Source organism: Emys orbicularis, chromosome 16, assembly GCF_028017835.1.
Source record: "Emys orbicularis isolate rEmyOrb1 chromosome 16, rEmyOrb1.hap1, whole genome shotgun sequence".
Lineage (NCBI taxonomy): Eukaryota > Metazoa > Chordata > Testudines > Emydidae > Emys > Emys orbicularis.
In genome coordinates, this window is record NC_088698.1 from 14,880,137 (window position 1) to 14,895,245 (window position 15,109).

The 15,109-nt window shown below is 51.4% G+C and overlaps 1 pseudogene; it reads right to left on the reverse strand.

The window, feature by feature from the left end:
* Nucleotides 1–15,109, reverse strand: part of LOC135890568 (somatomedin-B and thrombospondin type-1 domain-containing protein-like) — a 30,824-nt pseudogene extending 15,715 nt beyond the window's left edge.

Genomic DNA, 15,109 nt, shown 5'->3' on the forward strand with positions numbered 1-15,109 from the left:
ATGGTGGTGAATCAAGCCCTATATTTGTTGTTGTTTATTGCATTAAAAACTGCGCCAGATTCTCTACGGGCATAAGTGGGCACAGCGCCATGCTCCGCTGATTCCAGTTCAGTTGTGCCCATTTACCCCAGCAGAGAATTGGTCTCCCAATCTGCAGAAACATTGAATTAAGCAAGTGTGGTGCATTTGGATGGTTCCAGACAACATGCAGCACGAAACTGGTATGCAGCAGATGAACAATAGACAAACTAGGGTTCATGTTATTAAATGCATCTCATGCAAACTGTCAAACACTCATGATAGTGCTGAAGCAGACATTCAATGACAACTGTATCATCTCAAATGTAAATGAGGATAATGTCTCAAACGATAATTGAATGAAATGCTAGTTACAACATTAAACATTGAAGAAGAGATGGAATGGTTATGGGTAGGCCTCCAAGAGTTCTGTGGTTCAGTCAATCTCTTGTGTTAGAAAACAGTCAGGCACACAGAATGTTGCAAAAAGTAATCTGGATGTATGTACAAATGTGACAACAAACAGGTAACTCAAGTCACCCAGATTCCCTCTGATTGTAACAAGATGCAAGGAGACCAGAACATATCCCCAATCCAGAAGTACTAGTTCATATTAACTCTAATCCTAGAGATTCATCCATTTGTGCCAAACCAAGATAAAGGCAGGTGCATACAGCCCATAATCAGACGTTAGGAAGAGCAAGAATCCACCCTCTCTGTCCCCCTCCCTGTCCTTTCTCTGACATTTTCAGCCTATTTGCTGAAGCCTTGAAGTGTAATTTTGAAACATGCTCTCCCTTTGGAGTCAGCTCTCTGTTTAATACTCGATGATGCTCATTTTAAGCCATTAATAGCAAATAGCAATCTCACTTGTAAAACACTTCCGACAGTCTGAGACTTGGTCTTTATTCGGCTCGCTTGGACATGGGAATTACTTGTGCCTACTCATGAAGTCTTGAATCTCAATTCCAACTAACCAGCAATTAACTGCAAATTAAATCACACACAAGTGAGTTTAAACCTTTAAAAACCCTTTAAGATGAAAGAGCCATTGTCTGACCTTTGAATCTTGTCAATCAAAAACATAAATTAACAATTAAAGAATGGCTAAGACCATCTGATTCTATATCAGGTTATCACGAGTATCAAGGCTGGTGATATCATGTTAGCAAGGGTGTATTTCTAATATACACACACATCTGCAAGAGAATGGTTAGATACATAAGTGTCCCTTTGCAATTATAAACACTCAACTTGCACCCACTTTCCATGAGAACTGTGCACTCTAATTGGGCATCCGATTTCACATACGTCTTCACACATGCAGTTGTATGCACGCATTTGTCCAAGTCAGGCCCTACCAATGCAACTTCATTAAATGATTATTATTGAACATTTATACCATGGGACTGTCTAGAGGCCAAAGCGGTCAGAGTCGCATCGTGCTAGGTGCTGTACAAACATATAAAATGACCGTCCTGAGCAAACATGGATATTACTTTGGTTCCTCTGGAGCCTTGAGATGGACAGGCGCAAAAACACCCATTAGGTGAACTTTGAAATGGGAGTAGCAACCCCCCCCACACACCTTGATTTGGTATCATTTTACTTATCAAAACAGGTGGCCCCCAATGGCAAATAAAAGCCCAGGTGCTTAGATACCTGACTTATCTGCAGGTTAAAGGGGTTCCTAACAACCTTTACAGCTTGGACAGAAATCGGAGGAGAACAATTTAACGTATGGTCTCTACCAGTAATAAGGGAGGGCTCTTAGGAATTGACTTGTGGTGAACGGCCTATGCTGCCATGACTGCTTAGAGAGGGCACGGTGTCCTATGGGGAGCAGTGGTGGAGCCAGCCGGGCGGGGGGGGGGGGGGGACACGATGGTGCCACCTTCAATTATACCCACTGGCCTGCTAATTTTACACGTTACCATACCTGTGTATTATCACCAAACACACACAGTAGTGCAGCAACTATTCACTGGGTGCCTCCTCCTCCGCCCCCACTGAGATGGCACCAGCCACCTGCCCTGCACCACAACTCTAATCCTGGCCTGGCGCAGAGAGGAGGCCCCTGGGGGGAGGGGAAGGGGGGAGAAGAGAGAAGGCTGGAGAGTGAGTCTGCCCCACACCTGGAAGCAGCAGCAGCTCCTGTCCTGCAGGACCGAGTCCGGCTCCCTGCTCTGGGCGTTGCAAGCTGGTGCATGGGGTCGCAGTACCATTCAGGTTTGGCCAGGATGGATGGAGGGGTGGCTGAGCCAAACTTGAGTGAGTGACATTACAACATGACCACGCCACCTGACCCCGCGTGTCATGTCACAATGCCCAGAGCAGGGAGCCAGGCCCTGACATCGCTTGGCTGTTGTAACTGCTGAAAAACCACCTCTCCTGGCTTCATTTCCAACTGGATCTCTTTGGGAGCCTTTCCCTTCCAAAAGGAAAGGGGATGCACTCACTGGGGCCTGCAATGGAATTACTGTATTGTGTTCCAGTCGGACCTACAGACCCCAGGACCCGGTTAGGCCAGTCAACCCTACCCACCCGCCCAGTCAACAGAACCCATTCCTGATTCTTCTCAAATGCGGAGATGCAGAGGAAGAGTTGCAGAGTCAGAGAGAGAGAGAGAGTCCAACACCCTAGGAGTTCATTGCTGACTTGCACCAAGCAGGGCTGGCGTCATGGTGACCGGACAACTCGCTACTTCCCCCAGCACATTGATCAGAGACTCTCCAGCTCCTCCTCCAAAGGAGGGGTCCACCACAAACAAACTTCCTTTCAAAGGGATGCTGTGGACTTAGACCCCCGTCTTGCAATGGGGTTCTCTAGCATCTTAAGCCTGTACGGTGCCCCAATGACTTCACTGGGGGGCCACGCAAGCAGAGGGGTCTCTCCTGAGACGGGAGGCCCCCAGCCTTAGGAGCGTTTCCAGGAGCTCTCCCTCTCCGCCAAGGGGACGGTTTCCCTGAAACCAGCGGAGCCCAAGCTCAGCGGCTCACAGCTGAACTCGCCAAACCTTTTGACAGCGAATCTGTTTCTAACCCAACAAGGTGCGGTTACATTGTTCACAGTTTCCTGACCCTTTTATTCTTGGGCAGAGGCCATTGCTCTGTAATCCAGCTGAGTTGTGACTGGGCTAATCTCCGTGGAGAATAGGGAGGGCTTATTGGCACTGTTTTCTCCCATGAGCACGGTGACTGACATGCCCGGCATGGGCACTTGCTCTGCCCCCAAACAGCTTTGCATGCGTGTGGGGGGGGGCCCCCCTTTGCAGTGAGGGGAGGGGGAGTTGTGCATCACTGCAAAACGCTGCATTAAACCGTTCACCTCTGCAGGCCTCTGCTTAAATCCCCCAGACTGACGGGCCAAGCCTCCAGGCAGATCATATTCCCTGCCCAAGGCCTGGCACAGTTCTGGTCTCTGCTCAGCAGACTAATGGGACTGCGACAGAAGAGGGACCACTGCAGGGCACAAATGAGGTGCGAGACGCCCACCACCAACCATATTTATTCCATCACACCTGCCCACGCCGGGTCAGATCACACGCCTGGCGCACCAGCCATCACACAGGGTCGCTCTGAAACACCCACAGCGCCAGGACCAGCTGGGCTTCACCGCTGTTCCCTCTGCTCCCATTCTGGTGAACCCAAGGAGCAGATTTCAGAGTAGCAGCCGTGTTAGTCTGTATCCGCAAAAAGAACAGGAGTACTTGTGGCACCTTAGAGACTAACACATTTATTAGAGCATAAGCTTTCGTGGGCTACAGCCCACTTCTTCGGATGCTTAGCAAGGAGCAGAGAAGGACTTGACTGACAGGGTAAGTTCCTTGGGGGGGTATAAGGGAAGAAATCAGCAGCGGCTCTTTACTTCCAGTGGGGGATGAACTAAAGTCTCCCCTCCACCCCGACACTTCTATCCAGCGAACCACAAATGTAGCTTCCCTCACAGGAACTCAGCCCGCAAATCCTTCCCGCCGTCACCCAGACTTGGACACACTGGTCAAAACACTGCGCAGGCTGAGGATCATACAGCTCCTGTGGGCTTCATTGGGGGCCAGAGGGAGGGAATCACACCCCATCTTTCTAATATTTACCCCCCTTGTTAATATCTAAACCCCCCTCAGAATACAGGTGGCATAGGAATGGACACATCAGTCTGTGTTTGCACCTAACTTGATGCATTTGGAATCAAAAGCAACTGTAGCAAACTACTCGCCACAGTTCCCCTGCACGTCGAGCGCATTTCTGCCTTCTCTCCCACTGTTCCCCTTGGGGGGAGGGGAGAGACAGCGTTTGCCCAGACTGCCTGTTCCACACTTGACAACGTCCGTGTCAACACAGGAACCATGTGTGAGAACCCAGCTGCTATCCCACTGAATGCCATTCACCAGCTCTGCAGACCAGGGATGGGCTGGGGAGGGGAGGAGCGGACAGGAGGGTGAGTCTTGGGAAAGAAGGCAGGTTGTGGGGAGGAGGATTTCCACAGTTGAGTGGGGCAGGCTGGAATATCGGGTTTCAGCAGAGGGACCCACAAGTAGCAGGCAGCGTTGGTGGGGGATTATTCTGAACCCCGGCCAGGCTCCCTGGATACCCAGAAGCATTCCACACTGCATGAAAGGTGAACTCCCTTGAGTAGCTCTTCAATATGAGGCCAAGCCTATGCCTCACTGCTACCCATAGCCTCAGTCTTGATCTCACACACACAGACCCAGAGGGGAGCGGCTAGCGGAAGTTCCCTTGACTTATTCTAGCTATGGGCCCTACCATCATCTGTGCCTTTGTCACTCCAGGCAACCCCACATCGGATTGTGAGGTCACATCCACCGCCACCCTCCAGAGATTCCAACTCCCAGCCCGGCCACCTGGAGAAGTTGCAGCACCTGCCTGCTGCAGCCCTTTATGTGGCCATGGGAGTGGAGTGCCCAAGGAGGAGAAGCAGCACACACACGGTTCATCATAAACCTGCAGATTGCAACCAGGAGCTTCTGGCTTGGGGCCTATTCTTGCCTTTTGAACTCTCTGGAACATCCTGGGCCTTTTCATGGTGCCCGGACCTGACTTATTCCCAGCATTTGTTATCTCATTGTGGATCAGCTGCCTTCCATGCCAACCAAACAGCACCAGGCTGTCGCCTCGTGGGAAGCGCATGGCTGACTGCCACAAAGCACAGCATGAAGGACACATTAGGGTTCAAATGCTCATGGCCCAAGAAGGCAGCAATGTGGATGTGGCCAGGGTGGGGTTTTTAAAACTTGCTTGGAACATGAAACACGTGAGTCGGCTGGAGCCCTCGGCCTGGGGCTGTCAGCCTCCTGGTCAATCTGTCGCGTTGGAACATCTAATTGGTGGCTCCTTAGACATTAGACATTCCCCAACCACAGGGCCTGCCTGCCTCCAGGAGACCTTCTACCATCTTTGGTCCCACCCAAGCCAACTGCAAAGTGAGCTCAGGCTCTTTATACAGCTGTGAAACAGAGACAGAGAAGAAGCATCAAGAGCGAGTGATGTCACAGAGGGAAGAACAGACAGAAAGAGAACTTCTAATTGCTAGCAGCTCTTCAGACCTGCAGCGCAAGTTTCACTCCGTGTTTGTTCTCATTTCCACACTGGGGAGATGAGGGTCCCCCTCCCCAGCGGCTGGCACATTGCAGACATCAGTTCTTGCCTACAGGCACTGCTCCAGGGCAAGAAATCCTCGCTCAGCTCTCGCTATGCAAGGGGGCTTGGGAGAAAGGAAGGGGTAGGGGACGTTCTCATTGCAGTCATTTAGGAGGTTCTCTTATTCATTGATGCTAGAGCTTTCCACTTCCTAGTTCATTCTTCAGTTAAGCTAAGGAGATTGCAGCAAGTGTCCTGACGTTCGTGTACCATGGAGTAGCGTGCCAGTGTGTCTGCACCGCCAAGAAAGATCTGTAGGAGCCCGTCTCAGAGCCTGGGTCTACTGACTTGGGCTTGCACTACGGGGCTAAAAAGAACAGTGTAGACTCAGGCTAGAGCCTGGGCTCTGAAACCCAGCGAGGGGGGAAGTTCTCAGACCCCAGGTTCCAGTTTATTTTGGCAGATGGAAGGACGGGGGAGGAGGGGGAGAAGTATTCAGTAGAGCAATGCTTTGATTAATGGAATTCAATGTGGTTTGCTGCAGAATTAAAACAGAACTCCAAACACAACGTCACCTCTGAGTTTAAGAAAACAATACATCTCTAATCCCCAAATAAAACCTTTCATTTAGTAAACTGTTTAGATTTAGAACTATTTGCCTATAAATATTTACATTTAATAATTGGGCCACGCTATTTGCAGCACATACACCCAATTTCATCCTTTCCTCCAGTTTGTTTTTTTTAACCCTTTTGAATACTTCCTGATGCTCTGAAATGTATTCTGAGACTGGTTTTTGTTTTCTTCCCATTTTCGTGGGTCAGATCGTTAACCCGTTATCCGCTAACAGCTTGAAATGTGTACTTGGTGGGACTGAGATTCAGATGTGCATGCACTTTATTAATCTAGAAGATACACACAATAAACACACAGCCTTATTTCAACAGACAGACTAATGTATTGTCGTAATACATAGATCTCACGCAATGGATTGTATTTTCCTAATAAAAACAAAGTTATTTGTTATATATTTAAATGATACAAAAGTAAGGTGGAAATCAGAAAAAAAAAAAAACACAAATACTACTTTTTGTAATACCCGGGATTTTTTCAGTAAAAATCAATCAGTTTAAACTGAAAAAGAAGGGGCTTAGGGATATTCCAAAGAGCAAAGTAAAAATCATGCATGGAAGAATTGCTCCTAGTCATTACACATGCAAATGCAGAACCGTGCACTAGCAACTCCATATAGAAAGTGATTTAAGAACCCGTCCAGTACATCAAAGGCAAAAAGGTAAAGACGAGATGCCAATTTAGTGGATTTCAATGTACACCTCTACCCCGATATAACGCGACCCGATATAACACGAATTCGGATACAACGTGGTAACGCAGTGCTCTGGGGGATGGGGGGGCTGCGCACTCCGGTGGATCAAAGCACGTTCGATAGAACGCAGTTTCACCTATAACGCGGTAAGATTTTTTGGCTCCCGAGGACAGCGTTATATCGAGGTAGAGGTGTACTCTGCGTAATCCATTGTGAATCCCCACAGCATTAGGAGCGGTGTCCTCTCTGTAAACTCCAGGGCTCTGGGAGACCTATGAAAAGAAACATCTGCGTATGGGTGCAGCCAAACCCTCAACATCTGGACTCTAGACCTGTGCCAACAACAAGAAGTTGCTGTCATTTAAGGAAAGGTCACTCACAGAGACCAAACAACAAGCATTCCAAGCACCGAAAGGCCCCAGCAAGCAGCTGTCTTGGTTTGGCAAAGACGACGTTATGGTTTCATGCAGGAACCATCCTACCCAAATGACGTCTGGAACTGCTAAAGAGAGGAGGAACAAAGAAAGGAGGATCAGGCCAAGGAACTGGATGGAGCTGTTCTGGATGTATACTGTCAGAGTAGGAACACAATCCTCCTGTAACAGGTGCTATCCATGGCTACAGGCTACCGCTGGGCATGTTAGCCAACCTGGGACACAGCACCCAAAACACTACAGCAGTTCCCAAATGAAGACAACTTGCTGGATGGAGTAAACTTGTGCTGGTCAATATCCTCCAAGTGCCTGGGGGCTTCATATTAGACCGGATAAAGACAAGACCAAAATGTGTGAACAGCATTGACAGGTTCTCCCATCCCTGCCTTCTGCAGGGCTGCTGGCACCTTCTTCTGAGGCAGCTGGTCAGTGACTGGACTGGGTGGGTCGCTGGTCTGTTCCGATCTGGCAAGTCCCACGTTCCTGTTTGCTTCAGATAAACCCCCAGAAGTTTGGTGCTTCTCCCAATCTCTGTAGTGTCCTGACAAAAGGCTCTCTTGTAAGATTTCCAGGACTTCATTGTCCTGATCAAGAGTCTCAGAGTCCTGGGTTTTCTGGCCAAAAGCAGGAAAACCAGAGGCAGCCACAGAAATGACTGGGGGGTGGGGGGAGGGAAGAAGAGGAATGAGAGAGAGAGAGAGAGAGAGAGAGAGAGATGTACAAACCCCAGCATTGCTAGGAAACAGCAGATGAGGTATCCATAGGAATCAATGGTAGATGGGCCAAGCTAGCCCAGCCCACTGGCTCTGTGGGAACAGGGCAGCACTCTATGGCCCAGCTGACTGTTCTCCTGTCCGGCCCAGAAAGGAAACAAAGCAGATGAGACAAAGTATTTCGGAGCTCCCTGCTGCCTTTGTTCACATGTGACAACCTGTGGCATGGGCCTTGGCTAACTGGCTCAGAGATGGTGCCCTGTCATTTCAAAGCTAGGAGCTGTCTCCCTCCCAAGGCGCCCCAGCTCTTGGCATTTCAGCCTCCTGCACAGGACCCGTTGTCTCGCTCTCCTGAGGTCACCCTACGCTGGCACAAACTCACAGGAGAGGGTTCGACTGACTGAACTTCTACGCAGAAGGGAAAGAAATAGAAATAAAGGGGAAGCGCAAAGCGATTTAGCAAACGCCAAGGAAATGCTCCCCCAGACGGCCCCTCTTCAATTTCTCCTTCTTGCTCCCCTTTTGTTTTCCCCTCGTCTCTCTTTTAGAGCCTCTTCCCTGTGTCTCTTTCCCTTTCTCTGCGTCACTAGGATGGGAGCATCACTGCGCTCAATGCAAGGGGAGAACGCTACAGCAGTGGCCAAGGTGCGTCCCGACTTCCTCCAGCAGCGACTCGGCTAGACAAGGAGCACCCGCCGGCCTCCCGCTAGCCCCACTGGCTCTTCGCTTTGCTGGCTCAGCAAGGCTGGGAAGGTATCAGGAGTGGCTGGCTGTGGCCCTGTCACAGGATCTCCCATCACCAAGTCCCTGGGCGACGAGCGGTGACATGCACGGCCCCCTCCACAGGCCTATTGGCGCTTTTCCTACTCTCCACACCCGCTCTCCATGCAGTGCGCCCTCCACCAGCCGGTCACAGACACTGGGCAATTCTGCTCTTAAACACGCGGGTGTCAAGACCAATGGATTCTCCTGAAGATTGTGCCTCAGCCACCCCCAGCTTCCTCATCCAACTGCCCTTCAGCAGACACCACCAGGAGTGACCGCTGGCAGCTAGCAAGGCCTTGACACCCACAACGGAGCTCCAAAGGGCCCAGATCACTCAGACACCCACAGCAAAGCCTCAAATGACCTACAACAGCAGAGCCCTTACCCCCATGAGACGACAACACCACAGCCCCTGGGACACAAACTCTACATGGTGCTGAGGCAACAAGAGGCAAGAGATAGATTTTTTAAATAGGCAGCAATGCCCAAGGTGCATTTGAGGCTATTTGGCTCTAAGAGAGTCTCATTCAGACCAAGGAAAACCAGCAGATTCCAAGTTAAGCCTGGAAGGCTGCGCTGACATTCCAGTTTTAACACACACCATTAGCTCCCTTTCCTTCCCCTAAGCCACACACCGTGCGTTAATCCCACTGTCCTCACAGCTAGGCTGCTCACAAGACGTGCAACTCTGAGCACACGGCTCACTTGGTACTTGTAGCTATGCGGTCATACAGGTGTGTGAAACCAGGCCCAGAGCTGCAGTCCTGTACGGGACAGACACAGGAAGGCAGGACACAGTTCATATTATTGCAGGAATCTGGAAGGGATAGCTCAGTGGTTTGAGCATTGGCCTGCTAAACCCAGGGTTGTGAGTTCAGTCCTTGAGGGGGCCATTTAGGGAACTGGGGCAAAAATCAGTACTTGGTCCTGCTAGTGAAGGCAGGGGGCTGGACTCTATGACCTTTCGGGGTCCCTTTCAGCTCTCTGAGATAGATACACATTCTCTACACAGGAACGGATTGCCCTTCCCCATTCGCTGGATTGCAGACAGGGCTGTTTGAGAGCAGGAGTGGGAAATTAAACAAGGGACTCTTCTCCAATGAGATGCTGTCTCCCACCAGTCCAGGGCACTGCTGTGTGAAGACTCTGGCTGCATTACAGAACTGCTGGGTTTTTAAGATGACGTGGTCTCATCTCCTTCATTCAGATGACAGGCAGGAGGGTCCAGTGGTTGGGGTGCTAGCCAGGGACTCTGGAGACATGGAGGATTCTGCCACAGACTTGCAGAGTGACCCCGGGCAAGTCACTTCATCTCTTGGGGTCACATTTTCAAAAGCACCTCAATTACTAAATCCAATTTTCAAAAGTGATTTAGGCTCCTAGGTCACTCAGTCACTTCTGCAAGTTTTACGCTACGTGCCTCTGTAACCTGGAGATAATAGCACTTCCTACCTCACCCGGCAAGGGGAGGATAAACAGACAGTGCAGATCGTGGTGGCCATGCGAATACTTTACACAGATTCAGGTACCCCAACACTACAATGCACATGCATGCTCATCATACGTGTTACACCTATGTGACATCTATGCTAGAATGGGAATGTTAGCACCTACCGCCAAAGAGAGCTGCTGGCAGGTGCAGGCTACTCTGCTCATTCCAGGACTTCAAAAAAAAACAAAACTAAGAGTCTCTCCTGCTCTTTGGTTACAACACCAAGAAAGCCATTGGCCAGTTCAGCCATTGAAAAAGTCACAGAGAAAGACTATTGTTGGCAAGTCTCTGACAAGAGAAAATAGCTTGAACTTCAGCCCCAGATAGATCTTTTCAAACCCCCATCAATAGCCTCCCCTTGAAGTTCAGTTTAGGATCCCACTGTGCTTAATTCAATGAACACAACAAGTTCCCGCACCCCCATTAATTCATTCTCTTTTCTCCTCCCCTCTCTTTTCCTCACACAGTCTCACTGATCTCCACTCTGCTCTCACGCCAGCGTGATGCCATTGACTCTGATGGAGAATTAGTCCTGGTTTACACCAGTGTGTGAGAAGAATCAGAGCGTCTCTCTTCCTCTAACACATCTACAAGGACAGAGCGGCCGCCCAGGCCGTCACCTTCCTGGGGCTGGGTCCTGCTGCCCTTACTCCTGTGAGCAAACCAACGGGGCGCTACTTACATGAGAAAGGGCAGCAGGTCACACCCCCGGCTATGCCAGCACGTATCAAACAGGTTTAGGGCTAAGGCTCTGGTGCCTGGAATCCAGGGCGTTGGTATTTAACCATGATCTTGGCAGCCTTCAGACTGGGGAAACGGGCCTGAGACATTCTCTCTCCCCGCCCCAAATCCCTCTCAAGCCTCCTGGACACTGTGCAACATTGTCACCTGTGCTCAGGGTCCATCCGTCCTCAGGCCAACAGAACAGTGCCATCAAATGCAGCCAGAACCATCAAGGAGTGCCTCTCACTCTGCCCATAGGGAACAGAACCTCAGCCCCAGAGAGACGCCCCGCTACAGTGGGAGCTGCTCAGAGTGAGCTGGGATAGAGGGCAGTCTCCAAGTCCCAATATATTTCATTGCACCAAGTCCAGTTCCAGCTACAGTCACCCTCAGCTCGCAGAAGAGTTGTTCTGGGGCATGGATCTCACTAGGATGGGCACCCTGCACTACACAGTAAAACCCACCATGCACCTGCCATACCAGCTGCATCTCATGAACGTGCCAATCCTGGGCTTCCATTCTGTTCATTGGAATGGGTGGCCCATTGAGAACTGCCACCCCGCTGGCAGCAGAAGGGCCTAACAGGAGAAAAGTGGGGCAGGCATGAAGCCTGTTGGCATACACACACTGCGTTAGATGATGGGATCTACATCTGTCATGGGGCAAGGCGCTTATCTTTTACACTGGGTTATTCCATTGTTCGGTGTTCCCTGACTTTGGCTTCCCTTCGCTGGGGCAGCAGCTGGGGTTCTGAGCACCTGCCCTCCGGTGGAGGCATTGCAAAGGTGGCTGGCCCAGTGCCTCCCCAAGCTGCAGTTGAATGCTGCCTACCCTCCCCACCACAGGGTGGAGACAATGAAACCCAACTAAAAATAAGGCCCGCAAACTTTGTTCCTGCCCTGTATTCCAGATGGGTTTGTTTCTGGACTCCTCCTTAGTAATACTACTTTGCCCTACACCATCACCGTCCATCGAGAGATCTCAGATTGCTTTGCAAACTTTGAGCCTTACAAACATCCCTAAGTGGAGAAACGGAGGTACAGCCAGGCTTAGAACCCAGAACAGGCTTCCGCTCCCCTGTTTGATCCACTAGCACAGTGGTTTTCAGACTTTTTTTCTGGCGACCCAGTAGAAGAAAATTGTTGATGCCCGCGACCCAACAGAGCTGGGGATGAGGGGTTTGGGGCATGGGAGGGGCTCCGGGCTGGCACAGGGGGTCGGGGTGCAGGAGGGGGTCAGGGCTCTGGGCTGGGGATGCAGGCTCTGAGGTGGGGCTGGGTATGAGAGGTTTGGGGAGGCTCAGGGCTGGGGTGCGGGATTACCTTGGGCGGCTCCCAGTCAGCGGCGCAGTGCGGGTGCTAAGGCATGCTTCCTGCCTGTCCTGGCACCGCTGACCACTCTGCACCCTGGAAGCGGCCAGCAGCAAGTCTGGCTCCTAGGTGGAGGCGCGCGCAAGCAGCTCCATGCCGCTCTCACCCACAGGCACCGCCCCCCTCAGCTTCCATTGGCTGATTCCCAGCCAATGGGAGTGCAGAGCTGGTGCTTGGGGTGGGGGTAGTGCACAGAGCCCTGTGGGCCCCCCCGCCTAGGAGCCGGATCTGCTGCTGGCCGCTTCTGGGGCACAGCGCAGTGTCAGGTAGGGACTAGCCTGTCTTAGCCGGGCAGCACCACCAACGGGACTTTTAACAGCTCAGTCGGTGGTGCTGACCAGAGCCGCGGCGGCCCAGTGCCTTCCAATCCACGACCTAGTACTGGGTCGCAACCACTGCACTAGCACACATTTCCTTTTGCAGGCTTCCTACCCATAGCCTCAGATGTCCCCTCTCACCTCCGCCCACCTCGGCTCACTGCTGAACCTGACCCAGCTCCACTGGGGCAAACTTTGCCTTAGAGAAAGCAATTAAAATACCATTGTAAATTTGTAGCTTCTGCCTCGGAGTTTAGGACCCAGAGGTCACCGGAACTAGCTTGCAGTGAAGCCCAGTTAACAGCATGATTACATGTGACATAAGGTCACACAATTTAATGCTACTAAGGTACAAGGCTTTGATTAGCATCCGTCTACTTCACAGACTGTAAATTCTTCATGGCAAATATTTTGGTTTAATATTTACTATACGACGTTAGATACAACACACTGACTGTAAATAACTTATTATGCTAGATGATAGCTAACAATACCGTTTTATTAGAGACCCCTTGACCATAGTATTAAATGTTATACAACTAGAGTTACTAAACTACTGTAATTCATGTCCTGCGTGATTCACAGAACCCAATGCACTGAACACCAGCAGGACACGCAAAAAGAACCTTAGGAGAATTTCACTGAGTTTTTTTTAAACTCTTGATTACGAAGATTAAAATTCAAGGGAAAAACCAAACAAAGTGAGACATCACCTAACTGAGAGGAGGTTACTCTTGCTGAGATGTGTGAAATAAACAAAACAAACAAATAGCAGCACATGGTATAAGAACAACTACTACAGGCGAAATCCCGATTCCTTCACTCATGCGGCTATATAGTAACTATTTACATATACCTACATAGCAACAAATAGTACCTTGCACCACTAGCGTAACTGAAATCAACAGGACCATTAGCAGAGTAAGGTGTATTTTGAGTTGTAAGGGGATAAAATTCAAGCTATAAATGCATTTCCACTTTTTCCATTTTAAAACTGGATTCTTTTAATATTTCAGTTTAAAAACACAGTAGATCCTGAACAGATTAATTCTGCTTTAAACACACTATCCGGTACTGGATCCAACCAATGGCCCATCCAATATCCTGTCCTCAACTGGTGTCAGCACCAGATTCTTCAGTGGAAGAAATCCCATGATGAAATAAGCCACACACAGTCCAAGGCAGAGAGCAGTTGGTGCAAAGGAATATTCCAGTGACCCCACTGTGATGAAACCAGAACCAGCGGAGTTTGAATGCAGTCTTGGGCCTGGGAGAGCACTGCTGTATGTGCCCCGAATGTCTCTCCGGACCGTCACCCCAACAGAACCGAGACCCCAGAACTTTCAATCGCCCCCTGCCTTTCCTAACAGGCAGATTCTTCACCTGAAAAGCCTGCTGGCCTGTATCCACCACACCTCCTGCCTTGGGCCGGGCCACACCTCCCACCAGCGCCCAGGTACAGACTGTCACCACCAGGGGCACAAGACCACTCCTTAACTCCCTCTGAAAGCTGGGCCCCGTGTTCACACCTACTAGTGTCCCCGTCGGTTCTCCTCCGCAGAGCCCAAGAGACATTGCCAGGCTCGTCTCTGCCTTGGGGGGGCCGCAGACACCAAGCCGCTGCCAGGTGACTCCCCCCCCCCCCCCCCCCCGGCCCTAGGCAGGAAGAAGAGAGGAAAAACCCAGCGCAGAATCAGGGGTACAGCCGGCTCCAATGGGAGCGGAGCTACCGACTTCAGCCGGCAGCAGCATCGGCCCACAGGAAGCAGAAGCCCGGCAGAAACAGATGGCAAAAAAGTGCTGGGAAGCCCCATTGAAAAACCAGCCTCCTTAGCCCCCCCAGCAATACGCACAGCGTGGTGCTGCTAACGGGGCTGGCAGCCCAGCCCGGCTGAATCCGAACTAGCCCTTCCAGGGACCGGCCTCGCAGCTCACCAATGCGGAGCTGTTGCTCCCCCGGCTCCGGCGGAGTCACTCCGGAGTCACTCCGGATGGAGCGGCGGGGCCCGTCCCAGCCCGGCACTCACCCGCTCGCTGGCACACGCCCGGGTAATCCTCGCAGCAGTCGCCCGTCTTCTCGCAGTAAGTGTCGCAGTAGCAGGGGGCCTGGGACCCGCTGAGGTCGGCGCAGGCGTTATTCCGCCCGGGGCAGCAGCGGGGGCTCCCCCGACGGCCGCAGCCCGCCTCTGCCCCTCGCAGGTGCCCGGCCGCCAGGAGCCAGCCCCAGCAAAGCAGCCAGCAGCCCGGACTAGCGCCCGCTCCTCCCATGCTCGCCGCCCGCTTAGCGCTGCCCCGGAGCCCGCTCGCCTCCCAGTCCCAGCGGGGGAACGGCGACCACTCCCAGCCGCCGCAT